The following is a 7,893-nucleotide window of genomic DNA, read 5'->3' on the forward strand; positions in this document are numbered from 1 at the left end:
ATGAGGTACTTCAAGCCTTGCAAATGAGGCTTGGAGATGTCAGAAACCCAGCCATGGTCAAGAGTAGCAAAATCTGGAGATGGTTCCAACCCAAAGAAAGCCCCAACAGAGTCTTCCTCACCTCTTGCTCACATAATTTCATTCTGTTTCCTTTATTCTCCCACTCCAGGCCATCATTCAGCCTCCTAAACCAAAAGCCAAGTAAATATGAAATAGGTAAAAGATTGTGCCTGTGTGGGACGTTTTCTAAAAGAAACCATTTTACAGAGATTTAGAATCTTCCTTCTCTTTTCATTATAATCATAGTAAAGTCTGTCCTCCATCAATGAGGTTCCCTGAGGGATAACACAGATGAGCTCATCCCTGTGACTTGCATTTTCTTTTTAAAGACTTCAAGGGACCAAAGGGAAAACATCTTTTGTTCTCTAACATACTACTGCTTGATAAAGAATAATGCTTTCTCCATGTTTTAAATGAAAAGAAAAATGCTTACATATGTGTGCTCACGTGGGGTGTGTGTGTGTGTGTGTGTGTGTGTGTGTGTTATTATGTGTGTTGGGGGTATGGCATGTGGTGTGTATATGAAGTATGGTGAGTGATATGTGTGAAAGGATTATTAAGAGATGTGTTGTGAAGGGTGTGGTGTTGTATTAAGGGGTGTGCATGTATAATGTGTGTGTGTGTGCACGCATGCATGATTGTGTGTGTAATTCAGCCACATGCTCTATGGTCCTGAGGTTAGCCTTAGCCACATACATTTGTGTGGGTTTTTTCCTACAAATTATGCTCTCAGTGTGTGATCTGACGGTACAATTGCGTGAGACTCATCTGGGGACTTTGTTATACTACACACTCCTTAGCTCCACTCCAGGTCTCTTACATCACAGCCTTGGCATGGACCAAGACATCTACCTGTCAATATCACTGCACTCTCGCTGAGAGCCACTGCTGCAGGCAAGTGGTCACATGTACGCATGCCCAGGTCAGGTACAGTGGTCAACCCCATCCCTTAGGGTAGGTTTCAAGACCCCCAGTGAATGCCTGAAGGTTTTTTTCATATACTCACATCCCTATAATAAACAGTAACTTAGAAATTAGGCACAGTAGGAGATTAGCAATAAGCAATATTAAAGTAGAATAATCAGAGCGATATACTGTAAGAGTTATATGAATGCTTTCTTTTTCTCTTTCTCTCAATGTACTGTACTGTGTATTTTTGGACCACAGTTGACCTTGGGTACCTGAAACCTCAGCAAGTGAAACTGTAGATAAGGGAGTACTGTGTATTTTAATTGTATATACTCAGCATAAAAGGTAGAAAAGGATGTGGGCATAGCCAAATGTTCTCTTACTCCTCTTGCATTAACTAAATAAAAGAGAGAAAAGGTTCAATCCTGCACTCTTGCCACACACACACATTCACACACATAGTGCACAGATGAACAAGCCTCTCTATGTTCTCAGATTCTAAATGTGGGGAGGTTTGTGGCAAAAAAAAAAAGTTTACTGTCTCTCTTAGATGTATGCTTCAGCTTAACTTTTGATATTACTTGCTTTTATTGCAGCCCCAGAACCTAAGACTCTACCACCATCGCAGTCAACGAAAGGTATTGAAGTTTCCTTTAATCAGAGAAAAAGAATGATCTTTAACACCTTCTATGTTCAGCCTTGTCCTTACATTTGTCTTACTTTCTAAATTTGCTTTTTTTGGCAAACACACAAAGCTGTTCTAGAAGAAAGCCTCAATCCTTTAGCTAAAGTTTAAAATCAGTACCATGGCTCTAGACTCTCGCATTCTATGTGAGCTGCTATGCACCATTAAAACCCTTTCTCTTCCCTCAACTCAAAGACAAACTGCCTTTCCTTTAACACATATAAGTAGTAAACACATTTGAGGTCCCTTTGCCTACTCTGTGGGCCACAGTGACCCAGATATCCTGAAGACAATTATCATTCATGTTGCAAGTGAAGATTTTCCAAATGTGGATGTTTTTGATGAGGTAGCATCTCCAGTAAGCAGTAGTTAGAGGTCTTAGACTGAGCGATTGAACCTTCAACTCTTGAACATATTTACTCAAAGGATTTGGAAGTAGTAGTAAATTTTTCTATGATAAATAGCATAAGAATAAATTGGTTAGAGAGAAACAAAGTTGAAACCCAGAAAAAAGGTAAAAGTAAAATGCAAGCCTCATTTATCACCTTCATTTTCTTTTCCACCCAGCAAAAACCCATTTCTCAGGCCTAAGTCCAAGTGCCAAGGGAATATTAGTCAATTTTCTGTTGCTATAACAAAATACCTGAGCCATTATTCTATTTTTTAAAAAGACATTCACTTAGCTCAGTTTTGGAGACTGAAGTACAAGAACAAGTGGTTCCACCTGTTTGGCCTCTGGTGAAGGCTCCCTTGGCTGTATCACAGCATAGCAGATGGCATCATGGCAGGAGTACATGAAAAAGAGAAATCAAATATTGAGACAGAAACCCAAGAGTGAAATCTTGCTCTTTTTATAACAACTCTCTCTGGCAAGAAGTAACTCACTCCACAAACTAGCATTAATGCTTTCCAAGGCCAGGGTCCCCATCCCTTTCAAGAATGTCCCAGCTCTTAAAGGTTGCACTGCCTCAACACTGCCACACAGAGGACCAAGCTTCTAGCACATGAATTCTTGGGGCACACACTTGACCCACACCATGGTAGTACTTCTGCCCTATATTGCTTCAAAAATACTGCTCTTGCCTTCTGAACAGAGAGACTCCTTACCATTTCTCCCATCTTCTCTTGCTCTCTCTTCCCATGAATGTTACACAACACGAAACATAGAGAGCTTGAGACAGTAACCCATCCCAGAAGTAGGGAGGGCCTGAACAAAGGTGTGAAAGTTAGGGATTGAGAGGAGGTAATAGGTTCTAGATACACTAAGCAGGAAAAACTACTATGAGGTGAATGGGCGGCACTCCCATTACCTCACGGAGAAGACGAGACCACAGAGAAGAAGCTAATTTCTGATTTAAATCCTCAAACATCAGAGTTTGCTAAGTCACATGCGTCTAGGAGCCAAACAGGTAAAAAAAAGGCCAGGAGCGAGGACAGCCCTGAGAAACTAGGGAAGGCAGGTAAACAAAGCAGCACACCTCAGTTCTAGACAGTTGCTGCCATTTCAGATTCAAGGTCAAGGGCTTCCATAGCTTCCTGTTTTCAAGACAACCCAAACATCTTCTTTTTTTTTTTTTTTTTTGTGGGACTGGGGCTTGAACTCAAGGCCTACACCTCCACCAACCCTTTTTTGTGATGGATTTTTTTCAAGATAGGGTCTCATGAACTATTTGCCCTGTCTGGCTTCAAACTGTGATCCTCCTGATCTCTGCCTCCAGAGTAGCTAGGATTTCAGAAGTGAGCCACCAGCACCCAGCATTCATTTTTTAAAATTTAGTTTAAAATATAAAGATAATTTTAATTAATTACTAATTTTTATTTTAAAATGCAGATTTTAAAATATATATTAAAAACTATATAGACCAAAACAGAATTTGTTATGGGTGAAGGGCACTAGGTACATGTAGCCTGGAGCTTCTAGTTTCAAGCTTCAAAAACATGGTGGTTTTTGAAGAAACATACCAACCATGTCTGTATGTTCTCCAAATTTCATTTTGAAATTTAATTTCCAGTGCAATAGTACTTAAGAGTGGGACCTTTAGGAGTTGATTAGGTCATGAAGATTTCTTTCTCATAAATGAGGTTAAGGTCCACACTGGGCTTGTCGCCCTTTGCCCTTTTCCTCTCTTCTGTTGTGCAAGTACACAGAGTTCATCCCTATCATAGGATGCAGCAACAAGCACCATTTTGGAAGTGTACAGAACCCCTCATCACACACCAAACCTGCTGGTGCTTTGATCTTAAGACTTCCAACCACCAGCGCTCTTTTGTTAGTCACTCATCTCTGGTATGCTGTTACAGCAGCACAAACAGACTAAGATACCAAGATAAGAAATAGCATCTCTCTACAATTTTTTAAAGTTGGGATAAATGAATAATCTTGTCCAACTACTATGGAAACTCAAGATCGGAGAGGAGTGCACTTTGATGCAAACATCTCTGTAATTCTTGAATCCCTTCTTCATTTTAGTTTCCTTGTAACCCAGAGGTTCCATTACTCTGAATGCTACATTAACCTTGAGCTACCTGAGCTCCCTGCACCACACATCTGAGTACAACGCTGCTGCTTTGGAATTAACAGCCCACCTCTCCTTTTTCTCTTTTCTTAGGCTTCCCTCCTGAGATAACACAGTGAGGATGTGATTTGACATTTACCTTGTTAAGATGAACAATGGGTAATTTGAATGCCAATCAAGTATACAAAAATGTTCTACATTTTTTAAATCAATCAAATAATTGTCAAATCACTCCACTCTACTGTTCAGACATAGCTCAAGCTATGAGAATCCCTAGAGTTTTAAATTCTTGGTGCTTTTTAATAGGCTTTTGAAACCTAATCCAAAATCAACTTGATCTTGAAAGCAATATCTTCATTCAAAAAATCTTTATTGAGTACCTGTTGTATATCAGTACCTGTGCCTACCCCTGGGGAATGAAGCAGAGACTATGGGAAGTCACCTCCAGGGAAGGAGAAGAGAACTATACTATTAATTTTCATTTCGGGTAGAATAACATTAGTATTTAAATTTTTCAATCTGTCCCTTCATTTTAATGATAAGACAGAACAAGTAACTTTTAAATAATACCATTTGAACAAGAGCAAAATATATCAAATGCTTAGAGATAAATTTTATAAAAGACATTTTACAATGTCTATATATTTACAATTCCAAAACATTTCTGAGATAAATAAAAGGAGACCTGAATAAATGGAGAGATGAATGGTGCCTATGGACTGGAAGAAACAGTCATAAAAAGCATCAATTCTCCTGAAATTGATCTACAGATTTAATGAGGTCTAATTTTAAAATCTCAGCTGTTTTTCCATAGAAATTGATAAACTGATTCTAGTATTTATATGGAAATGTAAAGAAACTATAAAAGAGAAAACAATTACAAAAAGGAACAAAGTTAGAAGATTTACTTTGTTTTTAAGATGTAATCTAAAGCTACGGTAATCACGACATTGTGGAATGTTGTCATAAAGACAGAAATATTGATCAGTGGAAGAAGAAATCACACAGAATTCAGAAATAGATCCCTATGTAAGTGACTAATTGATATTTCACCAAGTTTCCATGATGACTAAATGGGAAATCATCATCTTTTCAATAAATGATGCTAGAATGCTGGGTATTTGTTTGAGGGAAAAAATGAAAGTTGAGGAGTTTATGCCTGTCACACCAGACATAAGTATCAACTAAATATGTATCAAAGACCTAAACATAATCACTGAAATTATAAAACTACTAGAAGAACCAGGACAGTATCTTCCCAGCTTTGGACTAGGCAAATAGTTCTTGGATATGACACGAAAACCATACAGTATAAAAAATTGATAAATTCTAGACTTCATCAAAATAAAAATATTCTTTTCTTCCTTCAAAAGACACACACAATGGAATTTTATGCAGCCATGAAGAAGAACGAAATGTTACCATTCGCTGGTAAATGGATGGAATTGGAGAACATCATTCTGAGTGAGGTTAGCCTGGCTCAAAAGACCAAAAATCGTATGTTCTCCCTCATATGTGGACATTAGATCAAGGGCAAACACAACAAGGGGATTGGACTATGAGCACATGATAAAAGCGAGAGCACACAAGGGAGGGGTGAGGATAGGTAAGACACCTAAAAAACTAGCTAGCATTTGTTGCCCTTAACGCAGAGAAACTAAAGCAGATACCTTAAAGCAACTGAGGCCAATAGGAAAAGGGGACCAGGAACTAGAGAAAAGGTTAGATCAAAAAGAATTAACCTAGAAGGTAACACCCACACACAGGAAATCAATGTGAGTCAATGCCCTGTATAGCTATCCTTATCTCAACCAGCAAAACCCCTTGTTCCTTCCTATTATTGCTTATACTGTCTCTACAACAAAATTAGAGATAAGGGCAAAATAGTTTCTGCTGGGTATTGAGGGGGGGAGCGGGAGGGGGTGGAGTGGGTGGTAAGGGAGGGGGTGGGGGCAGGGGGGAGAAATGAACCAAGCCTTGTATGCACATATGAATAATAAAAGAAAAATGAAAAAAAAAAAAAAAAAAAAAAGACAATCCTGACACTAGAAACATTATTCACAAAATGAATATATAATAAAGCACTTGTAGCCAGGATGTATAAAGAATTCTTACAAATTGCTCATAAAAAATAAATAACCCAATAAAATGGGTAAACATATCCATATCAAACATATCACAAAAATATGAATGACCAAAAAAAAAATGCTCGCTATCATTAGTCATCAGGAAAATACAATTAAATCCATATGATATCACTACATGACTATTCAAATGGCTAAAATTAAAAATTATAATTAAAATAATAATTTCCAGATGTCTCCCACTCACTGTGACTGAACATAGGAGGAAGGGAAGGTTTGAAGAACCTTGGGTTTAATATATGGTAACTTTGAAGTGCATCAGGGCAGATACATACTGAAAAATGTTCATGTAGACAGAGAAGGATTCTGAACTGGGAAGAGTTTAGGAATAAGTAATATATAGATAAAGTGAAGATAGTAAAGTAAAGAAAAAGCCCTGTAGTGGATACATTTTCCAGAAGTGAATGTGTAATTCGAGGTGAGGTAACTCACAGAAAAAAATCAAATGAAACATCTCCACTTGATAGACAGCCAAAGGAAGAAACATCCAGGAGACAGTAAACAGGAACAACCAAAAAAGCCACAGAAAAGAACGTGGGGTAGAATACCCAGAGAGTGGGTAACAGAATGCAATACTAAACATATGACCAGAGAAATAAGGACTGAAATGGGATTGTTGGATTTTCATCTAAAAGTTGTTGCTGCCTTTAGTTTGATTTCACAGGGGAAAATTAAGCAAGTTGCATGCTTATGATAAACACATAAGAACTGAGAAGCAATAGAAAGGTAAGAACAGGCAAAACAAGAGAGAAAAAAGTAAGTGATCAGTTACTTTCTAACCATAAGTGATCAGAGATCCCAAGGAAGCCCATGGATCCATGTCACTATGCCACATGTCCCAGATACTTATATACTTTCAGACTTAAAAGGGCATCCTTGTCCCCTGCAGCCCCCACCACCACCAAGAGTAGCAGAGCCATCTCCTTCTTTCTGCTTCACTCTCACTACCACACACCCTATCCCACCAAAGCCTTCCCACATCAAGTCAATTCTCCCTCTTTACTCCCTTGCCCTGCAACTCTCTTTATTCATAGGCTCCTTTCTGTCACTCTACCTTGTCCTAAGTCACTTACCTGTCTTAGGTGAATTCCACCCTTCTATGGAGCCTCCAAACACCCTGGTCCAAACAACTCTAATACATCTTACTTGCCCTAACTTGCTCTGCTACAAGCAAAGCAAGGACATATGATGTTGCATATGTCCCAAATAAAACAATTGGTAAGATCTGTGTGTTTATCTACAAGTCCTCTTCTCTAGAAACCTCTTATTAGAGTTTTATGAAACAGATTTCTACCCGTAAATTTTTTGATTTGTATCTATAAATTTTGATGTGGCACACTGGATCCATGTAGATAAATATAGCTTGTTTCCTTCAACAATTTTCAGAATATTCACTTCCTTTCATTATTTAATACTTTTCTAAGGTAGTCAAACCATAGCTCCAAAGTTGATTCATCTATTTCTCTTTGGATTCTAGTTTTTGCTTCATGAATTTTGATGCCCTGTTTTTAGGTGTATACCTATTAAGAATTTTCATGTTTTCTTGGAGAATTGAACTTTCTTTCGATTAGTATTGGAG

The sequence above is a fragment of the Castor canadensis genome, chromosome 3 (genome assembly GCF_047511655.1).
Source record: "Castor canadensis chromosome 3, mCasCan1.hap1v2, whole genome shotgun sequence".
Classification (NCBI taxonomy): domain Eukaryota; kingdom Metazoa; phylum Chordata; class Mammalia; order Rodentia; family Castoridae; genus Castor; species Castor canadensis.